This window comes from Narcine bancroftii, chromosome 1, assembly GCF_036971445.1.
Source record: "Narcine bancroftii isolate sNarBan1 chromosome 1, sNarBan1.hap1, whole genome shotgun sequence".
NCBI classification, from domain to species: Eukaryota; Metazoa; Chordata; class Chondrichthyes; order Torpediniformes; family Narcinidae; genus Narcine; species Narcine bancroftii.
Window position 1 is genome coordinate 110459810 of NC_091469.1, and position 19632 is coordinate 110479441.

At 43.7% G+C, this 19632-nt stretch overlaps 1 long non-coding RNA gene across 1 annotated transcript in view; it reads left to right on the forward strand.

Moving 5' to 3' along the window:
* LOC138742568 (uncharacterized) overlaps nucleotides 1-19632 on the forward strand; it is a 34935-nt gene that overhangs the window by 10348 nt on the left and 4955 nt on the right. The gene's annotated exons all lie outside the window — the stretch shown is intronic.

Here is a 19632-nt window from a genome sequence, read left to right on the forward strand (position 1 = left end):
TGCGGGACAGGCAGACACGGTTGCAGCGGCTGCAGGGGAAAATTGGTTGGTTGGGGTTGGGTGTTGGGTTTTTCCTCCTTTGCCTTTTGTCAGTGAGGTGGGCTCTGCGGTCTTCTTCAAAGGAGGTTGCTGCCCGCCAAACTGTGAGGCGCCAAGATGCACGGTTTGAGGCGATATCAGCCCACTGGCGGTGGTCAATGTGGCAGGCACCAAGAGATTTCTTTAGGCAGTCCTTGTACCTTTTCTTTGGTGCACCTCTGTCACGGTGGCCAGTGGAGAGCTCGCCATATAACACGATCTTGGGAAGGCGATAGTCCTCCATTCTGGAGACGTGACCCATCCAGCGCAGCTGGATCTTCAGCAGCGTGGACCACCTTTAAACATCCCAGGAATCACTATTAACATAGATCAGACACCTACTTAATGAGGCTGCAGGACGAGAAGCTTTATGCAACAAGGGACTCAGTTTTTGATTTTACAAAGCCTTTCCACCACCAGTAATACTTGTCAGGATGATATATTCTCCACTTGCTTGGATTAATATAGCTCCAACAGTGCAAAATAAGGTTTTGTCCTTATATCAGAGAATGCAACTCGAAACACACTAAAGAACCTTGACTTAAACCAGGACAATACTTAATTAATAATCCATCGACTGAACATTCGCTGATGTCCACCTTTGGTGCCAAGTGCCATCAAGCATCTTTCTAGATGTTCTTAGAGGGTGCCTGGAAAAGCCATGTCCTTTCAATACTGGAGGACCAAAGGGAATTACCCCGTCCACAAATGTAAAAGACTTTTCAAGTCTGAGAGAATTATAACTTGCAAATAGACCCATATTTAAATTATAAACATGAACTTGGAATTTTCTTTAGTCATAAAAGTAGATAGATCTTTAAATGTTGACCTGCTGCAACGTCTGTTCCCCTTCAAGGAATAAAACAAAGGAGAAGCAAATTCATATCGTTCAAATGATCCCCCCCCCCCCCCCACTGCTTGTTTGTGATCATTTCACCCTATACTCACAAATCACGATTAGCAAACCTTATTCAATAATCATTTGACTATGGTCTGCTGCACCAGATATTATGCTTGCTACTGGCAAGGTACTTCAATCACTACCGAGAAAGGCTTGAATTTCAAATGCCACTTGCATTGTTACTCATGCGTCACAATTTGCCTGCACATTTTCTATTCCTATAAAATGGATGTTTTAACTCACTTCTCTGCACATTGAGTCCTTTTCTCATTTATATCATTTGGAAACCAAATTACAAGGAATTCATCTGACTACAGTTTAAATAAGAAAAAGGAAAGAAATTGAACGTGTCATAGATCTTGTTATGTCACAGTTCCCACAAAAGTCAAATTACATGTTTTTCTTGATCAATGTAACTCACTTCAAGCTACTCTACCAATTCAATTTATATATACAAGTGCTAAAGGTTATTTCATCAGTGTTCTGTTCCAGTTGTAACTGCATCAATCCCATTAATGTATTGGCCAAATAGAAGGAACTTGGTTTTGAATATTTTTTGCTCTGCGTTAAGATTGGGGAAGGTAAAGGGTGTAGGGTGTGGTACAACAGAACAAAATCTTCTGACACAAAGTTATGGATGGCCAAAGGATCATGGTGGTTGCAACTGAGAGTAGGATTGATTTGGAAGATCAGAGCTGCAGCTGGGATGAACGTTATTGGAGAGCATATGAGACACGCAGTTGTAATGTGCTGGAGTTGAGGCTGAGAATAATAAGAGACTGACACATTGGGTTTGAGAGGGTGAGAGAAAATCAAAAAGGGAACTTACCTTTTAGAGGACTCGTTCACCAAACTTCATGTCCTTTTGATTTGTATGAAAGCAGACCTCGCCTATCTTGTAAGGGCAGCTTCTGCATTTGTAAGCAGATGAAGTTTGGGGAAGTTTGACACAAAAAAAAATGCTCACAGCTTTACAACTGTTCTGTTGTCAGACAACCTTTATGCATGAATGGAGACCAGTGAGCAACAACAAATATAAATGAATTTATTTCATTGCTTAATAAAACATAATAAGTATTGAGAAGACCACCAGGGAGAACACAACACTTCAGTGAAGCTTGCAATAGGATCTTTAACACTTAACCAATAAGATAGACCTCCATTTGTTTGAAAGTCTCAGCTATAAGATGGTATTTCAGACATTGCAGCGTTTCCTCAGCACTGCACAAATTTTGCATCCCACAGAGAGAATTTCAATTTAAGTCATGGACATAACAGTCATCCCAGCCCACCCTTAAATTATCTCAATGAACGTCAGAAAATGGCATTGCTGCTGGTGCAGACCTGCAGGGACCAAGAAGCGGAATTGGAGCACGCCCACAGGGTACAACCACCCAGTACAACTGCCGGCAGCTCTGTACAGGGCTTTAAACAGCCTGTAAATGTAAATGGAGCTGATAGTCTTTAGCGCCTTTGGAAGACTACACAAAAGAGTCTGGAAAAACAACCAACTGAAAAACCTCACAAAGATAAGCGTATACAGAGCCGTTGTCATACCCGCACTCCTGTTCGGCTCCAAATCATGGGTCCTCTACCGGCATCACCTACGGCTCCTAGAACGCTTCCACCAGCGTTGTCTCCGCTCCATCCTCAACATTCATTGGAGCGCTTTCATCCCTAACGTCGAAGTACTCGAGATGGCAGAGGTCGACAGCATTGAGTCCACGCTGCTGAAGATCCAGCTGCGCTGGGTGGGTCACGTCTCCAGAATGGAGGACCATCGCCTTCCCAAGATCGTGTTATATGACGAGCTCTCCACTGGCCACCGTGACAGAGGTGCACCAAAGAAAAGGTACAAGGACTGCCTAAAGAAATCTCTTGGTGCCTGCCACATTGACCACCGCCAGTGGGCTGATATCGCCTCAAACCGTGCATCTTGGCGCCTCACAGTTCGGCGGGCAGCAACCTCCTTTGAAGAAGACCGCAGAGCCCACCTCACTGACAAAAGGCAAAGGAGGAAAAACCAAACACCCAACCCCAACCAACCAATTGTCCCCTGCAACCGCTGCAACCGTGTCTGCCTGTCCCGCATCGGACTTGTCAGCCACAAACGAGCCTTCAGCTGACGTGGACATTTACCCCCTCCATAAATCTTCGTCCGCGAAGCCAAGCCAAAAGAAGAAAAGAAAATGTAAATGGAGCTGATAGTGGTTTTATTTAAAAAGACGATAACGCGGGATCTGCGCCCAAGATGATGGCATCTATGATCGACGGCAGCCTCGTAGGGTTGTAACTCTGGGGAAACGGAAGACTGGCGCAGGACACCAGCAAAGAGGGAAACCACCCCTCCCCCCCCCCCCCATTTGAGAAGGAGAAGCAGAGGAAACAACCCACGGGATGGCGACCACAGTGGCGGACCAATAAGGGACTCTGAAGAACGCACAGACGGCAGGCTGTTGGTAACATTCAGGCTGTGGGCTGCTAGTTGGTTGAAGTATTCACAATGGGCTCGGACTGCTGGAAACTGGCTCAAGACTGGCTGAAGGGTTACCAGATATCTGAATTGGGATGCGAGAGGGTGCTGAAGGCACTAAAGGGTCATCTCGGCTCTGAACCTTGAGGCTGCTGATGTTTTGGACTGGACTCTGTGTGGCCGCAGGTGAATTCACAGACACACACAGTAACTCTAAGGGGACTCTCTCTTGCCTCTCTTTCTCACTGTAAGAGGCAGTTCTGGCAATTTCTGGCGATGGCGAATCTGTCTGACTTACGGAAGATGAAACAGATTTTGCGTAATTTTACACTGCCTTTATTGCATGACAATAAATTAAATCTTGAAACTTAAAGATCTGATTCTTGTCACTGATAATTGTCAGAGTATGACTGAGAAGTGAAATTATAAGATCTAGAGAGGGTCCCTTCTGTCATTTATGAAAAGGTTGGATGTGTACATGCAGGTGAGGGGGTTGGAGCGTTATTGGCAGAGAGCGGGAGGTTTGAGCTAGTGGAGCTGTTCTAGTGAACCGGTGCGGACTCGAAAGGCCAACATGGCCTGTTTCCGCTCCGTAAATGGTTATATGGTAATATGGTTATAAAGAGATTATCACAGATTGGCAGCATCAGAAAGAAAAAAAAACACGAGGAGAAGTCCTCCTGAAACTGGGCTTCTGCCATTCATCGAAAACTTCTGCAGGGAACCCTCTGGAAATATATCCAAGATATCAAGTCCAGAATGTTAAGTGGACTCCACCTAGTTTTCAATGTTATTGGTTCTAAGGCAAAACAATTACTTGCATAGAAATTGTGCTGTTTGTAAGTTTTAATGCATTTGATAAACAGATCTGCACATATAAATAATCATGATTACTTGTTAACAGAGTTTGGTTTCCTTAAATTAAAAGTATTTGATTTTACAAATTTCTTATGCTGGCTGTGAGTACAATTCAATTGGATAAAGGTGCCTCTTTGGAATAACAATCAGTTTATTATTCCTGTGTCTAACGACCTTGTATAACCTCTAATGAAGAAGTGAACAAACAGCAGTTTTGTAATAAGTATCCACTGACAGAATAGTATAAGCTATGCTGTGAAATGTGACTATAGGGATCTTTTTTTGTGGGGAGACATTGATCTTGTAAACCCCAATGAATCAAGATGATTAGGTTGCAGGGCATGCTGTACCTAAATGTATTGTGCTCTGTGTGTCTGCTGACAAAGCTAACTATCAAACATGCTGAATGATGCGAGGCTTCAATGCAACAATGAAAGAGGTTCTTTGGACTGTGATCCAGCAGTGATACTGAACATGATGTGTGTTGACCAAAGACAATGGGCCCTTAAATCATCAAACACTAAAATTGGTCTTAGACTTTTGCTAAAATATTAACCCACATCTATGCCTTCCCATTTAGGTAGTACACCAATTTTATGCAACTTGCTTCTTCCACAAATGCATACTGCACTAAATATTAAGATGGTGGTACGAGAGGTTTCAGCAGACCACTCCTGCTCCTCACAACAGTGAAACCCCTAACCCATTACGTTATGATCGGTAAACCTGGTCATTTACTGGGATTGTTGTCTGAAGCGGGTGCGCAAAATCATTGAGGACTCCTTCCACCTCGTAGTCAGTATCTTTCAGCTGCTCCATTCGGGAAAGAGAGACAGCACTGCCAGACTGAGGAATAGCTTCTTCCCACGGGCAGTGAGAATGCTGAACTGTTCACGCTAACCATCTGACACTCTCATATTCCTGAAACAATATTTATTTATTTGTATATATGAATATTTGTCCTGCATATGTATTATTTGTCTGCATGTGTGTTATGTCTGGTTGTATGTCTGCATGTTTTGCACCGAGGACCAGACAATGCTGTTTCGTTGAGTTGTATGTGCGCAATCAGATGACAATAAAGTTGACTTTATTTGACTTGATATTAAAGGTGCAGTTGGGAGCTGCATGATCAGCAGGGGAGCCAATATTGTGTGTGTAGAATATCATGTACAATTGGCCTGCATTCTAAAAGATGCCCCACAGTCCTAAAGTGAAGGAAGACTATGTGCTGCACTTTTAGATGGATGTGGAAGCAATGGTAATAATGATACTGCATTGGAGGGAGCCACCCTAATATTTAAAAAAGAGCAATAAATGGCTTGATATAAGAGGTGGAGAAAGATATAGAGTCACAGTGAAACAGCTAGTAGGCTGTGTTCAATCCTAGACCTTTGTTTTTGTTTGTGTAGAGTTTGTATACCATCTTTCTGACCAAATTGATTTCCAGCAGTTTCCTTCCACATTCCCGAAGTGTGAGTGTAAAGATGTTAATTCGCCACTGTAAATTGGTGGGTGGTAGAATTGATAAGAATGTGGGGAGAATAGGTTACACAGAAAATTAATGGGGCAATGGGATTTTTCTATGACTCTCTCTTTACTAACCATGCAGAAAACCAGATCCACCCTCCACTACAAACACCTTTTCTTTATTCTTTGGCTTGGCTTCGCGGACAAAAATTTATGGAGGGGGTAAATGTCCACGTCAGCTGCAGGCTCGTTTGTGGCTGACAAGTCCGATGCGGGACAGGCAGACACGGTTGCAGCGGTTGCAAGGGAAAATTGGTTGGTTGGGTTTGGGTGTTGGGTTTTTCCTCCTTTGCCTTTTGTCAGTAAGGTGGGCTCTGTGGTCTTCTTCAAAGGAGGTTGCTGCTTTGAGGCGCCAAGATGCACGGTTTGAGGCGATATCAGCCCACTGGCAGTGGTCAATGTGGCAGGCACCAAGAGATTTCTTTAGGCAGTCTTTGTACCTCTTCTTTGGTGCACCTCTGTCACGGTGGCCAGTGGGAGCTTGCCATATAACACGATCTTGGGAAGGCGATGGTCCTCCATTCTGGAGACATGACCTACCCAGCGCAGTTGGATCTTCAGCAGCATGGATTCGATGCTGTCGGCCTCTGCCACCTCGAGTACTTCGATGTTACAGATGAAGTCGCTCCAATGAATGTTGAGGATGGAGCGGAGACAATGCTGGTGGAAGCGTTCTAGGAGGCGTAGGTGATGCCGGTAGATGGCCCATGATTCGGAGCCGAACACGAGTGTGAGTATGACAACGGCTCTGTATACGCTTATCTTTGTGAGGTTTTTCAGTTGGTTGTTTTTCCAGACTCTTTTGTGTAGTCTTCCAAAGGCGCTATTTGCCTTGGCGAGTCTGTTGTCTATCTCGTTGTTGATCCTTGCATCTGATGAAATGGTGCAGCTGAGATAGGTAAACTGGTTGACCGTTTTGAGTTTTGTGTGCCCGATGGAGATGTGGGGGGGCTGGTAGTCATGGTGGGGAGCTGGCTCATGGAGGACCTCAGTTTGCTTCAGGCTGACTTCCAGGCCAAACATTTTGGCAGTTTCCGCAAAACAGGACATCAAGCGCTGAAGAGCTGGCTCTGAATGGGCAACTAAAGCGGCATCGTCTGCAAAGAGTAGTTCACGGACAAGTTGCTCTTGTGTCTTGGTGTGAGCTTGCAGGTGCCTCAGATTGAAGAGACTGCCATCCGTGCGGCACCGGATATAAACAGCATCTTCATTGTTGAGGTCTTTCATGGCTTGGTTCAGCATCATGCTGAAGAAGATTGAAAAGAGGGTTGGTGCGAGAACGCAGCCTTGCTTCATGCCATTGTTAATGGAGAAGGGTTCAGAGAGCTCATTGCTGTATCTGACCCGACCTTGTTGGTTTTCGTGCGGTTGGATAACCATGTTGAGGAACTTTGGGGGGCATCCGATGCTCTCTAGTATTTGCTAAAGCCTTTTCCTGCTCACGGTGTTGAAGTCTTTGGTGAGGTCAACAAAGGTGATGTAGAGTCCTTTGTTTTGTTCTCTGCACTTTTCTTGGAGCTTTCTGAGGGCAAAGACCATGTCAGTAGTTCCTCTGTTTGCGCGAAAGCCGCACTGTGATTCTGGGTGAACATTCTCGGTGACACTAGGTATTATTCTATTTAGGAGAATCCTAGCGAAGATTTTTCCTGCAATGGAGAGCAGCGTAATTCCCCCGTAGTTTGAGCAGTCTGATTTCTCGCCTTTGTTTTTGTACAGGGGGTTGATGATGGCATCACGAAGGTCCTGAGGCCGTTTTCCTTGGTCTCAACAAAGCTTGAAAATCTCATGCAGTTTGACATGCAGAGTTTTGCCGCCAGCCTTCCAGACCTCTGGGCGGATTCCATCCATACCTCCTGCTTTGCCACTTTTCAGTTGTTCAATTGCCTTATATGTCTCTTCCCGGGTGAGGACCTCATCCAGCTCTGGCCTTAGGGGCTGTTGAGGGAACTGGAGCAGGGCGGAATCTTGGACTGAGCGGTTGGCACTGAAAAGAGATTGGAAGTGTTCTGACCATCAGCTGAGGATGGAGATCTTGCCGCTGAGGAGGACTTTGCCGTCTGAGCTGCGCTGCGGGCTTTGGACTTGGGGTGAGGGGCCGTACACAGCCTTTAGAGCCTCGTAAAAACCACTGAAGTCGCCAATGTCCGCGCTGAGCTGGGTTCATTTGGCGAGGCTAGTCTACCACTCATTTTGGATCTCCCGGAGTTTGCGCTGAAGATGGCTGCATGCGCGACGGAAGGCTTGTTTCTTCTCTGGCCAAGACGGCTTTGTAAGGTGAGCCTGGTGGGCAGCTCGCTTCTTTGCCAGCAGCTCCTGGATTTCCTGGCTGTTTTCGTCGAACCAGTCCTTGTTTTTCCTGGAAGAGAAGCCCAGTACCTCTTCAGTGGATTGCAGTATGGAAGTCTTCAGCTGATCCCAGAGGGTTTCAGGGGACGAGTCCGTGAGGCGGATTGCATCCTTGAGCTTTGCTTTGAGGTTTGCCTGGAAGTTTCCTCTCACTTCGTCTGACTGCAGGTTTCCAAAATTGAACCTCTTTCTGGGGGCTTTACTGTTCCTGGGCTTTGGCTTGAAGTGAAGGTTGAGCTTGCAGCCAACCAGCCGGTGGTCGGTGTGGTATTCCGCGCACACACAATCGACTGATAGCTCTTTCCCACACCACTCCAGTACGATTCACCATCTCTGGGTCATAGATCAATGGGCCATAACGAGATATGAAGGAGTAGAGTTGGGCTTTGCAAACAGCAGATCAAGAGGCCAAGTTGGCAAATGCTCAGAATGCAGTGGAGCTATAGGCACTTGAATGCAGTAAAGCAAAATGTTCAAAATCTCACATGTATTGTCATACACTATGATTTCACATGTATTGTCATACAAAATCTACTGCATAATAGCTTCAACAAGTACTTAATGTACTTCATCCTTTCTTTGTTACACATTCTGGTTATAAATGTTTCCATCAGGCAACATGGATTCAGAAAGAGCAGGGTTAACTAACATATTGGAGTTCTTTTACGATATAAAGAGTGCAGTGGAAATGGCGAGCAGATAGATGTGGTTTCCTTCGATTACAAGAAGGCACTAATTAAGACGGTGCTCAAAGGACCTCTGTATAAGATAAGGATGCATACATTTGGGGGTAATGTACTGGCACAGAAAAAAGATTAGTTATTTAAATTAAGGCAGAGAGTTGGATAAATGGGTGTTTCTTTGGTTGAGAATCAATGGTTGGTAAAGAATTGCAGGAATCGATGCTTGGATCACAATTGTTCACAATATATATTTTTCAGATTTTCAATTTCAAATTTATTTTCAGAGTACGTACATGATATCACATACAATCTTGCAATTTTTTATACTGCAGGTGAGGCAGAATTACCACTTATTGGTAGTGCAAAAAGAATTACACAAGGTACACAGGTAAACAAATAAAGGAATGTAAATTGACTGCAATAGAGAGAGAGAGAAAAAAATCAGTGCAAAATTAAGAGTCCTTAAATGAGTCCCTGATTGAGTTTGTGGTTGAGAAATATGATGGTGGAGGGGTAGCAGCTGTTCCTGAACCTGGTGGTGTGTGGCTTGTAGCACCTAGACCTCTTCCTGATGGCAGCAGTGAGAGCAGAGTATGTGCTGGGTGGTGTAGATCCTTGATGATTGCTGCAGCTCTCTGATGGTACAGTTCCCTGTAGATGTTCTTGATGGTGGGAGGGTTTTGCTTGCAATGCTGAGTATTTTATCCACTACTTTAAAGCTCAGGGGTATTGGTGTCCTCACACCAGACCGTGATGCAGCTGGTCAGCACATTTTCAAATACATATCTGTTGAAATTTGTCAGTGATTCCAATGCATTACCAAACCTTGGCAAACTCCTGAGGAAGTAGAGATGCTGACGTGCCTTCTTCACAATGACATTAGTATGTTGGGACCAGGAAAGATCCTCTGAGATAGTGGCTCCAATAACTTATAGTTGCTCACCCTCTCCACCTCTGATCCCCCAGTGATCATTGGATCAAACACCTCTGTTTTTCCTTTCCTGAAGTCAACAAGCAGCTTATTGATTTTGGTGACATTGAGTGTGAGCTTGTTGTTGGTGCACCATTCAGCCAACTTTTCAATCTCCCTCCTGTATATGGACTCATCACTCCTTTTATACAACCTACTATCATGGTATCCTCAGCAAATTTGTAGATGGTGTTGTTGTCATACCAAGCCACACAGTCATAGGTGCAAAGTGAGTAGACCAGGAGGCTAAGAATGCAGCCCTGTGGCACACCAGTACTGATGGAGATTGTGGAGGAGATGCTCTTCCCAATCCTCAACGATTGTGGTCTGGATGTGAGAGAATCCAGGATCCAGTTACACAGTGGGATGTTGAGACCCAGGTCTTGGAGTATGCTGATCAAATTAAAGGGGATGATGGTGTTAAATACCAAAATGTAGACAATAAAGAGCATTCTGATATATAGAAGTTTGCTTACTGTGTTCCAGGGCTTTGTGTTGAGCTAATAAGATGGCATGTGACATTCAACCGTTGCTACTATAGGTGAATTGGAATGGTCCATGTTGCCACTCAGATATGAGCTGGTATGCTTCAACACCAGCCTCTAAGTGTGGGTGCTTTTGCTGATAGTCATTAAAGCAGGTTACAACAATCTTCTTGGGCACCAATATAATTGATGCTTGTATGAAACAGGTGCGTACTGTAGCGGTGCTATGGCGGCACTACAACTCCCAGGAGGCATCGAAACGGCCATGTGGCGTCAATGCGTGATGATCTCAGCACATATTGAGCACAGGATTCTGGCTTTTAAAAGGTGATGAAGAGTAAATCATTTGATGAACTCTAGAAACGCTTTGTGTGGTTATTTTGTCATGTCCACTGTGATTCCAGTGGACACAATTGATGACCCCCGATGAGTCCAAAAATGTATTTTTGTACAAACATGGACTCTGCAGCTGTCCTTTCTGGACAGCTGAGCCTGAACTATGGTTCCCTCAAGCTGAAGCACAATTTCATCTTCGCCAAGTCGAATTGGACACCACTCGTTATTACCATGCACCAGGCCTTCGCTAAGAGGGGGAGCGACCTCTTACAGGATCTACCATATACCAGCAAGTATGATACTTTAAAGTATTTTTATTATGTGTATATGGTATGTCCCTTATGGAAAGGGCAGCCAAGCTACTACATCTTGATGGGTTGGGGGACCGCATCCTTTCAGAACTAATGGATGAAATGCTGTTCCTGGCAGCTGGCGAAAGGCCCAATATGTTGCTCGAGTAGCTCTTTTTAGAGTGAATGCCAGATGATATTAGGCTCTTGTTATCCAAGTGTTCATTAGAAGACCAAGGGCTGTAGCGGTGGAGGCAAATATTCTATGGCTGGCTAAAAAGCACAGCATGAAAAGACTGGTCTGCACAACCAACCCCTCAGATATTGGCCCCGTGTCACACTCTAGTGCTCTTAGCACATCACTCCTTACAAGCAAGCAACACCCCAAGACAAGCAAGCAGCCTGTGGACACCTCATCTTGGTGTTATTATCACAGATGTTGGAGAGTAAATGCCTGCAAATATCTTCCACCCTGCTCGTTTGTGAACAATGCCCAGGCCAATCGCTACTAAGGGCTGCAGTGGTTGGTGAAAAACCTGCAAGCTTACTGTATGAATGGGACCAATTGTCTCAGTGAAAATTTCTGGTGGACAGAGGTTCAGAAGTTAGTGTATTTCCTCTACTGGAGGAAAACCACTGGTTTTGACACACACCAACCAACCCCAGATCTCAACTACAAACAGTTAACAGTTCCAACATTCCGACCTTTGGCATCAGGAAGATGAATGTCAAGTTCAAGAACCATCTCTACACTTGGCCATTTATTATAACATAACATAACAATTACAGCACGGAAACAGGCCATTAGGCCCTTCTAGTCCGCACCGAACCAAACACCCCTTTCTAATCCCACCTCCCTGCACAATGCCCATAACCCTCCATCTTCCTCTCATCCATATACCTGTCCAACCTTTTCTTAAATAATACAATTGACTCCGCCGCCACTATTTCTCCCGGAAGATCATTCCACACAGCTACCACTCTCTGAGTAAAGAAGTTCCCCCTCATGTTACCTCTAAACCTCTGCCCCTTAATTCTTAACTCATGTCCTCTTGTTTTAATCATTCCTCCTCTTAACGGAAATAGTCTATCCACATCCACTCTGTCTATCCCTTTCATAATCTTAAAAACTTCTATCAAATCCCCTCTCAACCTTCTACGCTCCAAAGAATAAAGACCCAATCTGTCCAATCTCTCCCCATACTCCAGATGCTTAAACCCAGGCAACATTCTGGTAAACCTTCTCTGCACTCTCTCCACTCTGTTTATATCCTTCCTATAATTAGGCGACCAGAACTGCACACAGAACTCCAAATTAGGCCGCACCAACGTCTTATACAATCTCAACATCACCTCCCAACTCCTATATTCCATGCAATGATTGATAAAGGCCAGCATACTAAAAGCCTTCTTCACCACCCTATTCACGTGAGTTTCTACCTTCAGGAAACGATGTACCGTCACTCCTAAATCTTTCTGCTCTTCTGTATTCCTCAATGCTCTCCCATTTACCACATATGTCCTATTCTGATTCTTCTTACCAAAATGAAGCACCTCACACTTATCAGCATTAAATTCCATCTGCCATTTTTCAGCCCACTTTTCTAAGCAGCCCAAATCCCTCTGCAATCCTAGAAAACCTTCTTCATTATCCACTATTCCACCTATCTTAGTATCGTCTGCATATTTACTAATCCAATTCACCACCCCATCATCTAGATCATTAATGTATATAACGAACAACAATGGGCCCAATACAGATCCTTGAGGCACACCACTGGTCACCGGCCTCCAACCTGACAGACAATTATCCACTACCACTCTCTGGCCTCTCCCTTTCAGCCAATGTTCAATCCATTTGACTATCTCAAAATTTATACCTAAAGACTGCACCTTCCTAACTAAACTTCCATGTGGTACCTTATCGAAGGCCTTACTGAAGTCCATATAGACAACATCCACTGCGCTACCCTCATCTACATTCCTAGTCACCTCTTCAAAAAATTCAATCAGATTGGTCAAACATGACCTTCCTCCCACAAATCCATGTTGAGTGCTCCTGATCAGACCCTATCTATCCAGATGTTTATAAGTACTATCTCTAAGAATTTTCTCCATTAATTTACCTACCACAGACGTCAAACTTACAGGCCGATAGTTGCCAGGCTTCCTCCTTGAACCCTTTTTAAATAACGGAACCACATGCGCAATGCGCCAATCCTCCGGCACTATCCCCATATCTAATGACATTTGGAAAATTACCGCCAGAGCCTCTGCTATTTCCTCCTTCACTTCTCTCAATGTCCTGGGGAAGATCCCGTCTGGTCCCGGAGACTTATCCACCTTTATATTCTTCAAAAGCCTTAAAACTACACCTTTTGTAATCTCTATATTCCCCATATTTACCCAATTTGCTTTTTTTATCCAACATCTCCCAATATCCTTCTCCTTATTGAATACCGAAGAAAAGAAACTGTTCAATATCTCCCCCATTTCTCTAGGTTCCACACACAGTTTTCCACTCTGATTTTCTAAGGGACCAATTTTGTCTCTAGCTTTCCTCTTACCATTAACATATTTGTAGAACTCTTTTGGATTAGTTTTCACCCTGCTTGCCATAGTTTTCTCGTACCTTCTTTTAGCTTTCCTAATTCCTCTCTTAAGATTCCTCTTACATTCAATGTATCTTTCAAACATCTCCTTAACTCCATGCTTCTTATATCTAATGTACGCCTCCCTTTTTCTTCGAACCAAGTTTCCAATATTCCTTGAAAACCACGGCTCTCTCAAACCTTTTGCCCCTCCTTTTAACCTAACAGGAACATAAAGCTTTTGCACTCTCAAAATCTGATCTTTAAAAGACTTCCATCTCTCTACTACATCCTGCCCATAAAACAAATTGTCCCAATGCACACCCTGCAAGTCCTTTCGCATCTCCTCAAATCTAGCTTTTCCCCAATCAAAAACCTCAATCCTTGGCCCTGATTTCTCTCTTTCCATAATGACATTGAAGCTGATGGCATTATGATCACTGGACCCGAAGTGCTCGCCAACACTAACCTCCGTCACTTGACCCATCCCATTTGCCAACAGTAGATCTAACACTGCTCCTTCTCTGGTCGGCACCTCTACATATTGTTGTAAAAAACTATCTTGCACACATTTCACAAACTCTAACCCATCCATTCCTTTCACAGAATGTGTTTCCCAATCTATATGTGGAAAATTAAAATCTCCCATAATTACAACCCTGTGCTTATCACAAATATCTACTATCTCCCTACAGATTTGCTCCTCTAGGTCTCGGTCCCCTCCGGGTGGTCTATAATACACCCCTACAAGTGTAACCTCTCCTTTCCTACTCCTCAGTTCCACCCAAATAGCCTCCGTGGATGTGCCCTCTAATCTATCCTTCCTAGGCACCGCTGTAATATTTTCCCTGACAAGCAATGCAACCCCACCTCCTCTTGCCCCTCTGACTCTATCACACCTAAAACAACGAAACCCAGGGATATTCAGTTGCCAATCACATCCCTCCTGCAACCATGTCTCACTAATCGCTACCACATCATACTTCCAAGTATCAATCCACACCTTCAGCTCATCCACCTTTTTTCCAATACTCCTGGCATTAAAATATATGAATTTCAGGGATTTCCCATTTTTTAATCCCTGTTTTCCCTCATCTTTAAGAACAACATTATTTACTTTTCCTGACAATTGCCCTTCATCTTCTTCCAGAGCATTTCCCTTCTCTATCACCTGCCCATCCATATTCAAATACTTACTACAAACTTTCATTGTTTTCATTCTAACCTTCTCCTTACTGCTCTGTACTATTTTGTTCCCTCCCCCCAACCATTCTAGTTTAAAGGATGCTGAGTAGCCCTAGCAAATACCTCTGCCAGGATTCTGGTCCCCCTGGGATTTAAGTGTAACCCGTCCTTACTGTACAGGTCACATCTCCCCCAAAAAAGGTCCCAGTTATCCAGAAACTTAAAACCCTGCCCCTTACTCCACCCCTTCAGCCACGTGTTAATCCTCCACCTCATCCTATTTCTATTCACACTGTCACGTGGCACAGGGAGTAATCCAGAGATTACCCCCTTTGCGGTCCTTCTTTTTAACTCCCTACCTAACTGCCTGTACTCACTTTTTAGGACCTCTTCTCTAATTCTCCCTATGTCATTGGTACTTACATGTACCACGACCTCTGGCTCCTGTCCCTCCCATTTTAGGATATCTGTGACACGAGCAGCAACATCTCGGACCCTGGCACCAGGGAGGCAAACCACCATCCGGTTCTCCTTGCTGCGTCCGCAGAATCCCCTATCCGTCCTCTTAACTATGGAGTCTCCTACCACAATTGCCCTCCTCTTCCTTTCCCTCCCTTTCTGAGCTACAGGGGCCGACCTCGTGCCGGAGGCACAGCCACTGTCACTCCCCCCAACCTTGATGTCCCCCTCAACAGTGCTCAAAGAGGCGTACTTATCGCTGAGGGTTACATTCACAGGGCTCGTCTCTGGCACCTTACGTTCTTTTGTCCCTCTCCTAACAGTTACCCACCTTTCATCCTCCTGTGGCCCTGGCGTGACCACCTGGCTGTAACTCCTGTCTATGACTACCTCTGTTTCCCTAACCAGCCTGAGGTCATCGAGCTGCAGCTCTAGTTCCCTAACACGGTCCCTGACAATCTGCAGCTCGACACACCTAGTGCAGATATGGACATCCGGGAGTCTGGAAGACTCCAGGACCTCCCACATCCATAGAAGGTTGAGAGGGGATTTGATAGAAGTATTTAAGATTATGAAAGGGATAGACAGAGTGGATGTGGATAGACTATTTCCGTTAAGGGGAGGAAAGATTAAAACAAGAGGACATGAGTTAAGAATTAAGGGGCAGAGGTTTAGAGGTATTATGGCAGCAGTATCCCAACCTTTGCTTGGTGCAGATTTTCTTCAGTCTCATTCATTCCTCACCAATTTAAAAGGGCATCGGCTAATAGATGGAACTACTTTTCAGACTATCCCTCTGGCAGACGCCTCTACCCCTGCTCTCCGCCTCCAAAGATTAAGTAAACCAGTAGATGAATTCTCTAAGCTGTTGGAAAATTTCCCTGAGATTACTACTATACAATTTTCTGCCTCCACTACAAAGCACAGTGTTACTCATCACATTTGTACTAAGGCCCCATCTATCCATTCTAAAGTGCACCACTTGCCTTCAGAAAAGCTGTGTTTAGCTAAGGAAGAGTTTTCCCAGATGGAGGAACTAGACATTGTTCATAGGTCTGACAGTCACTGGGTATCTCCATTACATATGGTCTCAAAACACAATGGAGGTTGGTGACCTTGTGGAGATTACAGGCAGCTTAACGACACCACCATTCTAGATCATTATACGATACCTCATATTCAGGATTTCTCGGCTAATTTGCATGGAGCCAATATCTTCTCCAAAATAGATGGTGCATGGCTATCACTGAGTACCAGTAGAGCCAGAAGACATTCCAAAATCAGCAATAATTACCCCATTTGGGTTGTTCGGATTTTTATGAAGACCATTTAGATTAAAGAATGCTGCTCAATCATTTCAACGGGTGATGGATGCTTTAGGTCATTATATGACCAATGTCTTTCTTTACCTCAATGACATTTTAGAGGCCAGTGGGACAAAGGAAGAACATTTGGAACATCTTTGTACACTTTTTATTCATCTTCAAAAATGCTAAAACTATCCACTAGACTGATGAGGGAAACAATGCTTTCTTGAAGACAAAAGGTTTGCTGATTCACGTCACTGTGCTCAGCTACCTGGTTTTAAATGCAGCCACCGTCCTTTCTGCAGATGCTTCCATATTGGCCATAGAAGATGCACTTTCTGCAGCCCAAGAACATGACCATGAGACGAATGCTTATCAGACTGCAATCACGAACCTGCAATTGAAAGATGTCTAGATTGGAGTTAATGACAAACTACTCCTCTGTGATATATCAATGGGACACCCACGCCCAATAGTTCTGGCATCATGAAAACATCGAGAATTCAACCCTGTGCATGTTCTCTCACATCAATTAATTAAATCGACTGTTCATATGATTTCGGACAGGTTCTAGTGGCACAGTTTTGAATGGCGAGGTCCTGCATTGCCTGCCAGAAAGCAAAAGTTCAGCGGCATACTAAGGTACCACTGCACTCCTTCCCAGCAGTTAGTCATCATTTTGCTCATGTCCATGTAGACATTCTTGGTCCACTTCCTGTTTCAAGAGGATACTATTATCTTTTTACAGTAATAGACAGGTTTACACGGTGGCCTGAGGCTATGCCTATGGTAGATGCTACTACAGACACTCATGCTCGGGTGTTCCTCAGATCCTGGGTGTCTCAATTTGGTTTACCAATGCATGTTACTTTGGATAGAGGACCACAATTTATGTTCTCGCTGTGGATGGCCTTGTCTCACTTGCTCAGTACAATTCATCACATGTATGTCAATTATCCCCAGGTCAATGGAATGGTGGAAAGATTTCATGTACATCTCAATTCAGTCTTGATGGCTTGGTTAGAAGGCCTGAGCTGGGCTGAGGAGCTGCCCTGGATATTACTGGGCATTTGAACAACTCCAATGGAGGACCTCCAAGCTTCATCTGTGACTCATCATTGATGGTTACAGAGGAGTACGTCCCCTACCATTCCAACTCCAGTGATGATCCTAAGGAACTGCTGAGCAGGGTAAGGGAGTCCATAGGAAAATTGACCCTTATACCACCAGCGTCACATGGAGAACATTCTTCTTTTGTATCTGAAGACCTCAAAAACTCTGAATATGTCTTCATCTGAAGGGGAACACTTGGTCAACCTTTACAGACATCCTACAAATGACTTTATAGGATACTCAGACAAACTAGGTTGACCTGTATTTTAGACATTGGAGGGAAGCCACAGATTTTCATTATTGACAGGCTGAAACCAGCTCATGTGGACAAGTCTTCCCCACTGCAGCAGCCAACAGTCTGTCACAGAGTTCGACAACCTAAAAGACAGATGGTTCTGGCTTTTCAAAGGTTGCGAGGGTAATTAAGAGTAAATCCCTTAGATTTACTCTAGAAATGCCTTGTCATGTCCACTGTGATTCCAGTGGCCACAGAACCACACCCTGCCAGAGTAAGATGTTGAAGGTGTGCAACAACTTATTTCCCACTATGTGCAAATGTAGGAGTTTGTGTGTGTGTGTGTGTGTGTGTGTGTGTGTGTGTGTGTGTGTGTGTGTGTGTGTGTGTGTGTGTGTGTGTGTGTGTGTGTGTGTGTGTGTGAAAATTCAAAACATTACAGTTTAATCTTGAGTCTGAAAAGTTCATTTTAAACTTTAGCATCAAACATCTTTTGTTTTGCTTTAAGATTTTAAAATCACAGTTCAGAAATAATTATGAAGCATTTTAGACATTATGTCTTCAGATCTCTTTAAACTCATGAAAATTCTGATGAGTTTCCTTTGAGAGATATTTTTTCCTCTGAGTGATTTTACAAACTCCCTCTAAATTTGCCAAAGAGTTATGGAGTCTGTTTTCCACTGATTTATTTCTTAATCAAGAGCAAACTGGTTTTACTTTACAGCCACTTGTTTTCTGTTCCCCTTTTCCAGGAGTAACACACAATAGATTTTCTGATTACTGTATCTTCAATCCTGAAACTGTCCTCCTTATTCAAAGAGACAGCAAAGTGACTCTTCTTTATGGACACTGATTTTGTATATCTCCTATAATAATGATAATACAATACAGAACAGCATATCTTTTTCTCTCCAGAGACTACTGTTAAACCCATGTGTCTTTCACAGGAGGGTCAATTTCTTCCAATTGGTTTCAAAAGGCCTCTCTCCCTTCCAGATATATGTTACTTTGAAATCATGTGACACAACATCACTGCTGTGTCAGTTTCATTCTGTCCAAAACACAACTTGTCACTTCACATCCGCAAACTTCTGATCACATCTCTGTTTAAGTGCTTATATAACTCTGTAAAGTCTACACAGGTCATTCTAATGGTACTTGAGTTTTGAAATAGCTGCCAGCATAATGCTGAATGTACACAAAAATGCTTTTAAGAACCACACACAGCACTTGGGTTTTCATATAAGAAACTACATTATGGCTCTGCTTTTCCAGATTCATTAACCCTGAAAATGAACTCTCCCCTGAATTTCTGTAAATGTAATATGATCTGTGTGTGTCCCTCTATCCAGCCCACAAACTAACTTACTAAGAAATATATATACATTATTTTAATTTAACTTTCAAGATTAATATTAACACATTTAAGGAAAGATTGGATCATTACATGGATAGGAGGGGACTAGAGGGGTATGGACCGGGTGCTGGTCAGTGGGACTAGGAGGGTGGGGATTTGCTATGGCATGGACTAGTAGGGCCAAACTGGCCTGTTCTGTGCTGTAAGTGGTTATATGGTTATATGGTTAAATCCATTACAAGTAGAGCAATCAAAATTTAATCTATTTTCTTATTGGGTTTATAAAATATTTTTTGTGCATAAATTATTTTTTTCTCTATTACATTTTCTGAGTAAACCTGCTCTAATATTTAAAATTGATGGCTAAAGGAAAACAATAGAGCAAAAAGGTTTATTCACCTAGAGTATAATAGACATCTTGCATGGAATGCTGCA